The sequence below is a fragment of the Podarcis muralis genome, chromosome 14 (assembly GCF_964188315.1).
Source record: "Podarcis muralis chromosome 14, rPodMur119.hap1.1, whole genome shotgun sequence".
In the NCBI taxonomy this organism is placed as follows: Eukaryota; Metazoa; Chordata; class Lepidosauria; order Squamata; family Lacertidae; genus Podarcis; species Podarcis muralis.
In genome coordinates, this window is record NC_135668.1 from 23,628,893 (window position 1) to 23,644,631 (window position 15,739).

Here is a 15,739-nt window from a genome sequence, read left to right on the forward strand (position 1 = left end):
AAGAAGAGTGGGTGGGGGGAGAACGCTGATTGGAAGCTGGAAGGGGCGGGCCCAGAAAGTCGCGCGAGAGCTTACTCGCGCGGCTCTTCCGCTCCGTGTCTTAATGAATAAATCGGGCGGCGCTCTTGAATCGGGCACGGGCGAGAGACGGGCGCATGCGTGGCATTGCTTTCTTCTTCTCCATAGGTCCCATAGCTTGTGCTGCTGGCATTGTCCCTGAGCTCTTCCCGCCTTTTTTGAGAGAGTGAGAGCGCGTGCGTGCGGGGCCACGCCCATAACCGCTCTTTTCCCTCAGCAAGCGCGGCCTCCAGTTTCTCTTGAGGGGAAGACTTGGCTATGGATAAACGGTACGCCATGAAATCACATCCCTGCTGCCCCTTCGCTAGTTAGTTTAGGGTTGCTGGGAATTGTAGCCTAGATTTTTCGGATGGGGAGGGAAATGTCCCTCCCCATATGCTTTAAAATTTCAAACTCCGCAAATGACAGATGTATGGTGTGTATGCAAGCCTCAGGTGTGTTGCCACTGAGGGAGATTTTGCCTTCTTTTCCTCACCTGTTTTAAGGTCCTTGTTTTTCACGGCTGGACTTTCAATATATATATTCGGGGTGGGGATGGAAATTGACCAACAATTAAAGGGAAATTTAAGAGGAAAATCCTCTGAAAAACTAAAAATATTTTTGCTGATACATTTCTGCCACTTCTTGCGTAAGCAAGGAAGATCTGTACCTCTGACTTGAATAAGGAACTGGAAACAGCAAATAAGGAACTCGAACAACAATTTCCCTAAAATTTGACAAGTCTTTCTTTCAAGACAAGTCTGGGATTCATTATGTTAAACATAAGATAAATGTATACAATGAATAATATTTTAAGCCAGAAGGTTGTCAGTTGCACCATGAATTCCCTTTCATTCTCATCTGTTCTTCAGAATAGAGTACCTAGTAGCTAGGTTGCTGAAATGTGAAATTAAGATTTTCCTTATTGTTTTAATATCATCATAGCTCCACAGGACTTGCCTCACCATCCATTTTCAATTAGCTGCCCACAGGACAGTTACACTGGATTTATTGTGCTTTATATACACTCACATAAACTACATGTAAGGTTGAGTAGCAGGAAATTTGATCTTGCAAGTACCAAGTGGATGACGAGTTATTTCTGTTTGGTTTAGTACCTGGAGTGAAGCCATAATGCAACTTCATGCTAAGCATGCCATCATCTTCCCCGGTCTCTCTGTTTATTCTTGAGAACCAGGAGAACTGGGGCAGCTTAAACCTTCTCATTGAGAATTATAGAATTGTAGAGTTGAAAGGGACCATAAGGGTCATCTAGTCCAACCCCCTGCAATGAAGGAATCTTTTACCTAACATGGGATTGAAACCCACGACCCTGAGTTTTAAGAGTTTCATGTTCTGGGTCCTCGTAACCACAATCAACATCTGCAATAAAATTTAATCATTTTAAATAATGAAACTAATACAGTGGTACCTTGGTTCTCAAACTTAATCCATTCTGGAAGTCTGTTTCAAAACCAAAGCGTTCCAAAACCGAGGTGCACTTTTCCATAGAAAGCATGTAATGCAAAACATAAAAAGTTTGAAAACCTACTTCCGGTTTTTCAGCGTTTGGGTTCCAAGTTGTTCGTGAACTAAGCTATTCAAAAACCAAGGTACCACTGTAATTACTTTGATTTCTAGCTCATTTAAATGTTCAACTAATTGTGTAAATGATGTTCACTGATTTTACTAGAATTGAACCTATTTGTACCTAAGACAGGTAAATTTCAGGTTTGGAATGGAGAAAGCTTGAGAAAAGTTCCAATGATTTTCTGAAATTTGTAATAAACTGTATTTTGTAGTAATTACTGTATTGTTCTGAAAAGGAGAAATAGATAAAATAAGTGAAATAAGATTTGCCTTCCGTTCTACAGATGCAGATGATTAAAAATACATTACCACAACATGTAGTTTCAGAGTTTAATCCTAATATGCTAGGTCACTAGGAAAGAACAGGGCTAATGCCACATATTTTTTCTGAAATACCATATGAAGTTTTCCATTATCTCATCTACTATTTTAAAATCCACCTTGTAATACTTTCCTTTCCTTTTCCCTGAAGTTACTATGCAATTCAAGACTTTCAGGATGGTGAAGTTTTTACTTCACAGCTCTTGTTAAATACCTTTTACCAAGACTTTTAAAATAGGGTTTACACAATAGGGTTCACATTGTGTGTGTGTGTTTTCTCCATTCCATCTCAAGACAAATTGTATATCAATAAAGTAGAATGGCTCAAAACCCCAGAACAATTGCTTGAAATTTATTTTTTGAGCTAGAAATAAAGTACCCAGTTCCTTTTTTCTTATACACTTTTGTACAGTAACATGTAATACTGTAGTTTTACATTTGGATAGAAGCCCTATATAACAGAAGAGCAAGTGCCTCTTTATTTTAACTTAATACAGTAATGCCTAGATTATCTTGTTAATTTTTTGTTGTTGATGCAGCAGTGCTTAACTGAGCGTTAAGAACAGTGAACTGTCAATGTTGTTTACACTGACCAGTTTTAAAGTCACTTGCTGTGTTTTGAACAGTACTCTACACTGAAGAGCAGATGGCGCTGTTGCATATCTATTGTCCAACATCCAATTTGAAGAAGTAGAACACCATAGTTATATATATATATATATATATATATATATATATATATATATACATACACACACACACACACACACACACACACACACACACAGTATAATGAACTAGGTGGCGTAACGATGTAATTAGGGTTGTGTGTGTGTGTGTTCATCAGGAGCAGGGGTCAGCAACCTTTTTCAGCTGTGGGCCGGTCCACCCTCCCTCAGACCATGTGGTGGGCCAGACTATTTTTTAAAAAAATATGAGCAAATTCCTATGCCCCACAAATAACTCAGAGATGCATTTTAAATAAAAGCACACATTCTACTCATGTAAAAACACCAGGCAGGCCCCACAAATAACCCAGAGATGCATGTAAAAACACGCTGATTCCTGGATTGTCTGCGGGCTGGATTGAGAAGGCGATTGGGCTGCATTTGGCCTATGGACCTTAAGTTGCCTACCCCTGATCAAGAGTCATAGAGGCTCCTGAATTTGGTTGAGATTATAATGCTAGGAAATTCTCCCACAATTGCTACTTGCCCTATGGAGGGAAACATACAGATGTTGTATGGATGCCTGTCCATGGAAGACTCTGGTTAGATCAGGAACAGCTTCAAGCCCTGACTGTCCTTTAAAAGCAGGCCAGTTATACACAGTATGAAAAGTGAGTGATAAGATTTCCAAAGAGGAATATGCCTGGCCTCTTGGTGGCATATAATGTAACATTGATAAGCTTCTACCTGGATTTCTCCAACTACTGTACACTGCTTCTGATTTTTCCACAATTCCAAAGTTCTCAAAGAAGTACTGTACATTTGAAAACTTACTCATAAATAAGAATATTTTAAACAATGCCCATTTCATACAAACTCACGACAGAGACAGTTGGAAAACAGGAAATTAGAGTTCAGTTTTCTGTGTTATGTATATACATAGTTACACTTTTAAAATAGGGTGTCAAAACCGTGCTCCAGTTCAGGTCTTTCCTGAGAACAAACCCCATGGATTTGATTGAATACTGTACTGTGAATAAACTTGCATAGGACGGCACTGCAAGTGTGTGCTTCCAGCTACACTTGTGTTGTGGTATGAAAATAATCCAAGCTTGGCATGCCTGAAAGGACAACCACTGTCAAACTTTATACTAACACTTCTCCCCAGTACAAAAAAAGTATCCAAGACATTTCCATTTTGTTTACAGCATTTACATAAATGATATTCAGTTGGAATCTCTTGGGGAGCAAAGTGTACTTCAGTATAAACCTTTAAAGGCCAAAATGTAAAAAAGAAGGTGGAGACTGGCAGCCTTGTTAGGAATTGTTTCGCTCTCTGCAGGCCACCGCTGAACCATTTCAAGGTTGTGTGCTTTTTAAAGTATGCAGATGTCTGCATGTCACACAACAGATATTGTAAAGACCTTTATTTAGCTACCTTTCCTGCCACAGTCAGCAGCAACTACAACAGAGCTTTAAGGTAAAACAATATTTTAAAAGTGTTCTTCAGAACGGTCTCCTCTAGCTACAATAATTACCCAGTCCATGTGTGATTTTCAGCAGTAGTCTTCAACCTTAATTAATCCCAACCGTGTGACATAGGACCCAGTTTATTTTCTGCTTATGTCCATTTTTCTCCTTTTATGTCTGATGTAAGGGACAACTGCATATTCCTGCATTTGGAGATGATTCTCGGGGTCCCTTCTAACTCAATGATTCTATGATATCCAGATGCAAAGGAGGACAACAGAGTGCCTTCACCTTTTACATTGTGTAGGGGCAGCTTCCCATACAGAGGGAGAAAAGATGAACCTTCCAATATCCAATTTGCCACAAATCTGAAATACATATGCTACTTTGCAATGCTACACTTCCATGTTTTTGTTTTAAGCTGTACAACAAAAAGAAAGTGGTGGTGATGCTAGCCAAGGTCAGAGAGTTACCCACTTGTGGATCCCGACCTACTATGAGTCTAAGAAAGAACTTAGTTATGTTTAATAGAGGAGTGGATGTGAAGAGATGGACAAAATTTTTCATATGTAGTGGGAATGTGACGTGATAGTATGGTTCTGGTGAAAGTTTTAAAGGAATGTGAGACATTAATTGGACAAACTATAGCAAGATGCGCATTTAGATCTGCTGTCTATTTTTGATGGAAATAGATCATACAAAGAACAATATTTTAAGCATGTCTTCGGTTAGCAAGAAACTGAAAAAGCAGGGCTGCCATATCTACTGAATGGTGGCATCAACAAATCTGGAATATAGCCTTATCGGGAAAACTGAACAAATATGGGCAACAAAAACTCAAACAGAGCCAAACACCTTTTTTGCAACATTGTAGGATTTTATTTGACTTTATAAGTAAACAAAAGTGATGATTAGATTCATTCCCCATCCATACATGGAAATCTCTAGAGGAATACTTTAGGATAATTCTTGTTTTATTTTGCTTTGAACTTACGTTCTCCAACACAGCAGTGTGACAATCTGCTCCTACATTTACTGTGTCTGTTATAGAAATAGATAGAAGTTTTTAAACAAACAAACAAAAAACTGTTGGATCTACCCCTCACCCACCATTTCTAGTTCTTGTGAAGCAAAGCACTTATATAAACTGCATTCTAATATTTGTTGTCCACATAATGGTATAAAAATGAATAATTAACAAGTGGAGAAGCCCTCTCTGCTGAGGCACTTGCTATGGCTATATGAGGTCCCAGCTGTGAGAGCCATACTGGGAAAGAAATCTACCAGAAGCCCTGAAGAGCTAGATTGGAGATTAATTGAGCGGATTAGACTGTAAATTTGATTCAGTCCAACATAAATCCTTATATAACATCCCTGCATAGAATATATTAAAATGACAATTTCATTTTTAGTGGCCCCAATCCAAAAAAGTCACGTGCAAGAAAGTGTGATGTTCAAATAACTAAAGCCTGGCACAGCAGATGGAAAGGCTCATTCCTATTTACAATACAAAAGAGAATGGACAGTAAAGCACATGCAACATACATGCAGATTTGATGGTTCCTGGCTGTGCTTGTGCCATGGTAGCCAATGAAACATATATGACTGTGGCACTACAGTCCTATTTTGAGGACTGGGCTGCCAGCTTGTTATTAAATGGGATACTCTGTGTACATGTACTTTTGGAAATGTGTTAATTGTCCTTGCTTGGATCTTTGTGGTGCTAAATTAACCTGGGACCTTTAGAGAAGCTCTGGGACAACAGGTGCAAGTTCCTTAAATGAAATGGCCCCAAGGACAAGGTCCAAACATAGTACTTATTTCACACCAATCCGCAAACTAAAGATAATAACTACAGTGGTACCTCGCAAGACGAATGCCTCGCAAGACAAAAAACTCGCTAGACGAAAGGTTTTTTTGTTTTTTGAGCTGCTTCGCAAGTCGATTTTCCCTATGGGCTTGCTTCGCAAGACGGAAACGTCTTGCAAGTTTGTTTCCTTTTTCTTAACACCGTTAATACAGTTGCGACTTGACTTTGAGGAGCAACTCATAGAACGCGGTGTGGTAGCCTTCTTTGAGGTTTTTAAAGACTTTGGTGATTTTTGAAGCTTTTCCAAAACTTTCCTGACACCGTGCTTCGCAAGACGAAAAAAATCGCAAGACGACAAAACTCGCGGAACGAATTAATTTCGTCTTGCGAGGCACCACTGTATCTTGTTTAATCAGCATTTTATTTATTTAAATAATTTATATCCCTCCTCTCATAAAAAGCTCAAGGCAACATTAAACAGTGGACTGCAGAATCAAAGAGATCCTGGTGAACTGCTGCCATCCCTGTTTCTGCATACTTGCTGTAGGAGTGGAATACCAAGTTCCAGTATTGCATAGGGTGCCGAACTTCAGAATGAGTAAATCTAGGCTGAAATCTCCACTTGGTAAGTTACTGGGTCTAGGACACCCAAGCTTGTTGGGTGTTCTAGACCCAGTAACTCTCAGCTTAACCTGCTTCACAGAGTTGTGTCAATTAGGGGTGTGTCATTTAGGTTATACTGAGCTCTTTGAAGAAACAGGTAAACGTGTAATAAGTAATGATAGTATATCATAGTGTTGCACAGTTGGCTGAGTTGTGAGCCTGAATCTTGATTAATTTCAGGATGAATACTGGCTGTTCTCTAAGAAAGAATCACTTCCACTCCTCTGCTTAAAAACAAATCCGGACTATTTTCAATGGCTTAAACAGCTGGCACTTTCAGACCTCTGCTTTTAACTTTTTGGATCCTGTTCTCTTCTTTTGGACACTGCTCTCTGTATAAATGCTGATGGAGTCACTGGCCACAAAAACATTGTTGTTTAAGGACTTCAGCCCTGAAGAGGCGGAGACATACTGGCTCCAGGCTGAGGGACAGAGATCTGACAGAGAGGTGCATAGTTAGCATTTAATATATGTAAGACATTAACATGCTCAATTTGCTTAACAACAGAGCTGGCACAGGAACATTTTGCATATAGGTAAGTTACATCTTAATAGAGATTGCTTTGCTGAGCTGAAACAGTTTTGTAAAATGATATGAGTGAATAATTTAACAGAGCTGCAGAACTGAACTGTGGAATGCTATTGAACTCCCAAGGTTATATAAATTATAATATTTAAGCACACTGTTACTGAAATTCCCCTCATTTAAAATAGGACATTCTCTGATTGCTTCCAGATGAACTGTTTATTAAGCAGTTATCTTGATTTGTTTACACAAAGGGTTTTCTTTTTTTGGTGGGGGGAGTAGATGATGGCAACTATTTACTGAGTATTCACTGTTATTTGTTTACAGTTCTTATGACACACTTTCTAGGGCATTCCCCCTCACTTTCCTTATTGCAAAGAGCCTAGGGTTGCAGAAAAGTGGGTTTGTTGTGCAAGAGTTACAAATCAAATTTAATGACACCACCTGAATTTGCTGGTGACTGAATGCGACTCAAAAATAGCAACAGCCTGGACACTCCCTTTACACCAGCTGCTTTATTTACTTATGTAAACAACTAGCTAGTTTAGTTGGTTGCATCTCATCCCAAATCTTGTCCCTGATTAGGAAATTAGTTCTGGATTTCTTCAAGTGAAAGTTAATAGTCCTTCACAATAAGTGTTGGATCAATCCATCAACCTCTGGTGGATGATTTAGAAGGATTGGTTCTGGCATCACTTTTGCCGTGTGTGTTTGCCAGTATCCATACTCAGCAGAGTTACATCTCAACGCAGCTCCTTCCTTGGAATTGTCTTTGGGGTTGAAGGTACACACAGTAGGCAATAAACACTCATGGATGCCATAAAGATTCAGTCAAGTGTAGAGGTTTACTTGACAGGCATAAAAGCATATTGGTAGCAAATATATACAGACATTCACCACTGCCGTGGTCAAGGCATGCTTAAGAGTCCAACCAGGGTCCAAGCCTCTCTCTGCTCTCACCGCAAGATGCAAGCCAGAGACTCACAACAAATTACACAAGTTACGCAGAACCATTGTTATCAGTACTTCCTGTCACATTGCATATGTCCATAGAACAGTTCCCACAGAAAACGTCCTTGCATAGACAAAACAGTCTCAGCCTTCTGCTGCTTCTTGAAACTTCTCTGTTCTTCTCTGTTTCTGGAACAATGATTCTCACACACAGAGAATATCCAAAAAGAAGAACTGGTATCAACCACAGCACCCTTCATCTTTGTTCACCCAAACATAATGGATGTCCTTGGGCTTAATTGTTTCCCCACTATTCCTCCCCTGCTGAAGGACATACCTATTTACAGTTTAAGGTACATCTACCTATGCAAAAATCCAATACACCTGTTGTTTCTTTGCTAATTCATGGAGATGCTCCAAGGTCCCATTCTATTTATTTGTTTGGTGCACCCACAGGTTGGTAGGTAGGGATGAGGAATAAATTCAATTTAGTTCACATTCAAAGACAAATCTGGTAATTTGCACATTCCAAAGCAAAATGAGACCCAAAATGCATCCATCCTTCAAAATTGGCAATTCTCTGAGTTTTGCAATGCAGTTTTTCAGCCAAGTAATATGTACAAAAATGCACAGACTAGGATAAAATGTACATAAAAAAGCAAATGTTAATGAATATAATATACAAAAGTGCAGTATGTTTAGGGAAATTGCTTTATAAAGATGCCTATCAGGAGAAATTTGCACTAAAATGCTTATGAATTTTTTAATGCAAACGTGTGGAAATGTGGACAACTGAACTTTAAACTGGAAAATTGAAAAACTGAAATTGACAAATTCATCCATCACTGTTGGTAGAACACACAAGCAGCTGTTTTTAGGTTTTCTTTTCATCCATTAAGTAAAAAAACAACAACACTTAAATTTTGGGATGAGAAAGTGCACAGCAAACACTCAAAAAGGAACTTCGGTGCTTCAGTGGAAAATGAGGGCAAGCTAGAACTGGAACAAGAGACACCCAGTCAGCTGTATCCTTATTTGGTCCTCTCATCTTTTATGCTGTCATTCCAAACAACAGGGCTGACAACTAACAAAAGGATATTTACTTGGTTAGTCTTCTGCCTTATTTGAATTTAAATGAAGTTACATATTACGATAACTTCTATAAAGGTGCCTTTTTGAGATACTGTGATCTTTAGCCATGTGATGCCGTAGCAGTACTGAAGATGAGCAGATCTGGATTTGGCCAGAGCCTGGATGCGAGGCCTCCTGGGAACCCTGCATACTCTGCTGCAAGCTTCATAGAGAAATGTCACAACTGAAGCTTGGGGGGGGGGGTACTGCACTAAACACTGGTATTTGTCAGGAAACTACAGGATCGATCTGGATTATGGCTAATGTGGTGTGAATGTGTCTTAAAAAATTAGCAGTGGGAGTGCACTGGATGCAGAATAAGCAGTAATGTGAACATATCCTGAGCTACAATGGTGCAGGGCAGGGGGATGTAATTGCCTTGAGGTTTTTTGAATATTTAGCTTTACAACTATTAGTTACTGCATTCCTTTCTAAACCTTGTGACAAAAGAGAGTGTGAAGCTCACAAGGCAGTTTGCCCAAAGCAGAGTAAACTCTCTTGCCCATGAAGCCTTTTTAAGTATTACAGCTGTCCCTGGAACTCCTTGTCAAAGTTTGTTGTTCTGCAGCTAGCATGCCTATTTTTATATTCCCCTCCTGGGCTCACATCCTAAAATCTCTGCAACATGCTGAAGTCTATGGGGATTATTAGTGGCATATGTATTTTCAGGGTAAGAACTCACATGGACATGGAATAGGAGAACTCTGATAAACTTTCAGATAAGTCATTCTGATTTTTCAAACTAAATACCCCCCTCCAGTTTCCTTTCTATTACTTTGTTTAAAAGCAATTGGAGGGAGAGGGAAAGGAATTGGTTTATCATGTCATTTTATGGCCTAACATTAGGGTTATGCTGCCCCAACCAAATTTTGGTTGATTAAAAGTCCAGAATTATTGGTTAATTCTTTCTTAGTGGAAGCTAAGGATAGTAAGAAATCTTATGTTTCCAAATAAGAGACACCCATCAGAACTTGGGGAAGCACTTTCTCCCCACCACCACCCTGCCTCTTAGAGAGAGAGAGAGCGCTAAGAAAAGTAGCTGTGTGTATGTGTGTGTGAGAGAAATGTCTGAAGCATTTTTGCCAGAAAAAGGCAAACAGCAAGCTGTGGACTGGTTGAAAGCACCCTTGAGGGTGCAAGCGCTCTCTCTGGATAACTGATAGAGCAGGTGTCACCAAAGTTGCACCTGTAGGCACAACAGTGCATTTGAGATTTCCCCCAGCTGCCCACAAAGCCGCAGCCCACAAAACTGGAAGGAAGAGACCAGAGGGAGTGGCACCCACAGTACTTACTTAAAAATCCAAATGTGCCCACAGGGCTAAAGAGGTGGGTGAGCCCAAGACATAGAAAATTTGCTGCCTTGTAGAGGTGCTTCTTTGTTCTAAAAAGAACTCTGATGGATCAGACCAAAGTTAGTCCAGCAGCATCTTTCCAACAATGGCCAGCCAGGTGCCTCCAGGAAATACACCAGCAGGCCTTGAAAGCAACAGCCCCCTGTTGCTCCCCAATGGCAGGAAGGGCAAGGTGTACTACCTCTGAATCTGGAGGTTCTTTATAGATTCCCATGACATATATACAGGCATTGATAGATAAAACTTGGGGCCATCACCCCAGTCTTATGGCAGCAAGTTCCACAAATTATTATTTATACAAGTGTACTTATATACTAACGTAAAATATATACTTATATATGTACTTATAGGGAGTGGGTGGCGCTGTGGTCTAAACCGCTGAGCCTCTTGGGGTTGTTGATCAGAAGGTTGGCGGTTCAAATCCCCACAACGGGGTGAGTTCCCGTTGCTTTGTCCCAGCTTCTGCCAACCTAACAGTTTGAAAGCACACCTGTGCAAGTAGAAAAATAGGTACCACTGCAGCAGGAAGGTAAACAGTATTTCTGTGTTCTCTGGCTTCCATCACGGTGTTGTGTCGCACCAGAAGCAGTTTAGTCATGCTGGCCACATGACCCGGAAAGCTGTCTGTGGACAAACTCCATCAGCCTGAAGCAAGATGAGCGCCACATCCCATAGTTGCCTTTGACTGGACTTAACCATCTGGGGTCCTTTACCTTTTTACCTTTATTTATATACTGCATTTCAGCATACAACAGAATTTTGAAATATATATTAACACAAATTAAAGATGTGTTTTGTGAAGAAGTACACTGTCATTGTATGTTTGCAAGTAAAGCAAATTATACAAAAAATGCTGTAAGTTTGCCCACATTCAGAGGAAGCCACATGAAACTTCTTGGGAAGTGGGGCCACCCAGAAACATAAGTAGCAGAACGTCAACAAAAACCTTTAACATGATACTGGTAGCTTTTCAAGTCCCTTCTGTGATACCATCATTTCCACAGATTTTACCACCACTTTAAAGCTTGTCTATAAGGACTGCTGTTTTTCAACAGCTCAGAAAGGGCTGTGGCTGAAATAGAAGAGGTTTATGTATTTATTTTGCTGGCATCCCTTGTTAGCCCTGTCAAACATTTCTTGAAGGAATTTGCAAGCAGCCCTATTTTTAACAGCCGCACTATATTATCTTCATTACACATGAAGCTGTTGGAACATTTCTGAAGATAGGTTTGACTTAGTGGAGGAGGGCCCAAGTGTCACCCACACGCCTGTTGACTATCTCAGTTCTCAAAAGTTTGACTCCTATGCACTTGGGAGGGATCCCTGGGGGAAGCTGCATTCTTCCTGTATTACATTGCTTTGTAGAAAGGTGATATGCTGAGATTTTTTTATGTGGTGTTTATTTTTACAGTATGCTTCCTTAATATTAAACTAGCAAGACACCAGCATGAGGCAGGTGCAGTAGTAGCAGCAAGGGACCTATACATTACAGTCAGGGCTATCTCCAGATTTGAGGAAGCCTTTGGCAAAGTGCCCTGTAGTTGTCCCTGCACTTCCAACATTTGACAGATGGCAGATTCAATTGCCCACAATGCTCCAAAGTGCCTGAATTATCATTGCTGCAGTGCACTGTGGGAAATTAAAATGTCCCTACAGGGTGTGTGTGCATGCACCATTTTAATTTTCTACAATGGTCTTGAGTTATGCTACACTGGCCGAGGTGCATCATTGTGGGAAATTTATATGTTCAGCCACTGCTACCACAGAAGCCTTCAGCCTAGGGTCCTGCCAAGATGCTGAGGTCTCACCATCTTGCCAAGTTTACTAGACCTGATTAAAGCATTTTCTGAGAAGAGGCATTACTCCACCACCCCGTGTAGTCCACCTCAGTGGAAAGCTGAATCACCAACAATGGATGGACATTTTGTTCCCAATGCCACTTCCCACAACTGCAGCACTACACTTTCCCTCCGTATGTCTCAGTTACATGAGACAAGTAAAAGGCAAAATTTGAAGAGCACCACAGGGGGAAACCTACCTCTTGTCCTTGCTGACCAAGTGTTTATCTCTCCTTTAACCATTTCTATTCATTTACTTTGTCCCATAGGACTTAATAGAGACCCCTGAGAGTTGCCTACCCCTAATCTGAATAATCCCACCCCTTCACCTGTATAGCAAAGGTATGTCACATCACAGCCATTCCCACAATGCTATTTACTTCATTGGGGTACCTTTCCGTTTGTATAGAGCAGTAGCTCTCAAACTCGCCTCCTATCATGGACCACTTGAAAATTGCTGGGGGTCTTGGGTGGACCACTTAATCAACATTCATTGTCCTTGTTCTAATGAACAAAGCACATACATAAACTGTATTTTAATAGCCCTGACTTTCTAAAGTGATGGAAAGTTCTGTAAAGTCTGGTGCAATTTCCCCCCAGTTTTAGAAGAGTCAAGTGGATATTCTCAACTGTTCCATAAGCTTTCCATGGATCACATGAATGGGGATTTGTAGACCACAGTTTGAGAACTTCTGGTACAGAGTGTGTGGATGGAACCCCAAGATTTCATGTGAGAAGGTCCATCCTTTTCTCAACTGAGCCGGCTTTGGAGTTTCAATCTAGGTTGCAGTCAGTGTCAACTCAGTACATCAGTGCTATTAAGTTCTCTCAACAACAAATAGGAACGTGAGAGACCATATTACAGAGCTTTCTAAGATGCTGGCCAGACAGGATGTATTTCAGAATCTGTGAATTATAAAATACTTCTATTTCATCATGCATATAATGCCATTAACCAAATAACAGGAGAGGTGTCTACGGACGTGTGTGTTATCCAATAGATTTTTCATCCTGACCTCTCTGCAGCTGCTCTTGTTATTTTAAGTTACATGTCCCCTAGCAAGCTTGGTAGACAGTGTATGTCACAAAAATGCCTCCTGGAAAATATAGATGAGTCATTGTCAAAAAGATTCCAAGGTCATTACTCTATACAGCAGCACACTAGTACAAGCTTTTGGACTTTTGTCCTTCTCTGGTAGTGACCTCTGTCTTGAACATCACTGACCACTGCAGGAGGATACTTCTCAATGCAGTTTTATATTCTGCTGAGCATGACTGTTACCAAAAAAGGTTTTTGAAAGTATGAGCATAGAGATTGTCCTTTCCCTCCCATCTCACAGAAATTTGCAACACAACCAAGTGGAACTCAGTTCACTTTACTTCACTATTTAAAAAACAAGAAGCTGTCAGAGATAATCAGATGGTTTACTCAGTAAACTGCATGGACTCCTTAAAAGGGAAAGGAAGACAAGATGACTAGCAGAACTGTGACCTTCTGTTATCTGTTCTTCTACATTAGGCTTTGCACTGGCAGTTTTAAACCACAATCCACTTACAAGAGCAGGACCATAGCAAATAACTCTGCATGCATAAAGCCTCAGGTTCAATCCCTGGAAAGTTATAGGGTCTCAGGTAGTAGGGATGGGAAAGAGCCCTTCCTTAGGTCCTGAGAGCTATGATTAGTTAAGGGACAGCCTATATTTGCACTTCTGCATTTGAAATGTAAGCTTAAGCATCCAACCTTTTGGCACAGGGATGGGGGAACCTGTGGCTCCTCAGATGTTTTTGGACTCCCATCAGCCCATAAAATGGCCAACATCTGGTGGGCCACATGTTCCCCATCCTTTGAGAAGATGCATGTGCTCCAAAAGGGGGCCAACTTTTTTGACGTCAAGGACTACCTACTATACATACCAGTGGTGGCAGGCAGAGCCAACCAATAGGTGACAGCCCCTTCTCTCCTCTGCATTCATCCCTCTCATTCACACAAACACATCTATTCACTCAAATGCACATCTTACCCCATTCTCCCATCCTTTCACTCTCTTCCATTCATTCTCTCTCTTCTGCTCTCTAGCACTATGTACACATCTTTGACTTAAGACACAGTAAGGTACTCTCCCTAACATTGCATTTCAAGTAGCATTTGTACATGGCTGCACACACTGGAGAGGGGGTAGGTGTCTTCACCAATGTGCGTTATTACCTTTTTGGTTTCCTTGCATGTACAATCCCCCCCCCCCAAAAAAACCCCTTCTATTCATGAAGCTGTCTGTGCATGTGTAATGGCTATCTCAAATGTATATACCTCCACTTAACTGCAAAGGGCATTTTCAAATTGGATGGAAGCTGTTTTGAGGGAAAATGTCTCAAACTGCTATGTTTCTCAAGAAACTATAGGCTAGATCTGGATTGTGGTTAACACCAAGTGTGCAGGGCTTCGAACAACAGCAGTGGGAGAGCACTAGAACCAGAATAAATGGTTATGTATACACAGCCTATGTTTGGGGGAGGCCAAATCAAAGCAGGTCACATGGGGACAGAGAACAGATTTCTCACTTTTCAAACATAACAAAACAAGCCAGGAAAGAGGAACACAACCCACTTGTACTTCTTTTGTCGTTACCCGTGATAATATTGAAAGCACTCCAAACCCTCCTCCTAAAAACATTTTTTTCTAACTGCCAGCTCTCCTTTTCTTCATGTGCAGCATATGGCTGGATACAACCCAGATGAAAAATGAATAGGTATGAATAACGATAGGAAAAATATCACAATGGTATACAGAACAATATTTTTGCTTTTGTATCCCGATGAGAGCCAGTATGGTGTAGCGGTTAAGTGTGTCTGACTAGACCCAGTGAGACACAGGTTTGAAGTCTGTCACGTAGCTCCCTGGGCGACCTTGAGAAAGTCATCACCTCTCTTCTTAGCCAACTTGACAGGACTGTTGTCAAGATAAAGAGAGAGGATGAAAAACCATACCTGCCATCCTGTGCCCCTTGAACAGGTGGTGAGATTTAAGAAAAAGGTAACTGATAACGTTGAATGCATTTCTGGCTGCAATCCAACCGGGTTAAGAAAGGCATGGTGCTTTTAACATAACTGTGCTGAACTGTGGCCTTTAAGTGCTTGCAGAATTGTGTCCACTGGTCCAAATAAAGATGCCTCAGAGCCTAGATCAGGGTTTCCCAAAATTGGGTCTCCACCTGTGTTTGGACTACAACTCCCAGCACAACCAGTGGACAGGGATGATGGGAATTGTAGTCCCAAAACAGCTGGAAACCCAAGTTTGGGAAACTCTGCCCTAGATAAAAACCTGTTCATTTCATATGTATTTTTAAAAGTTTTTTTTCTAAAAA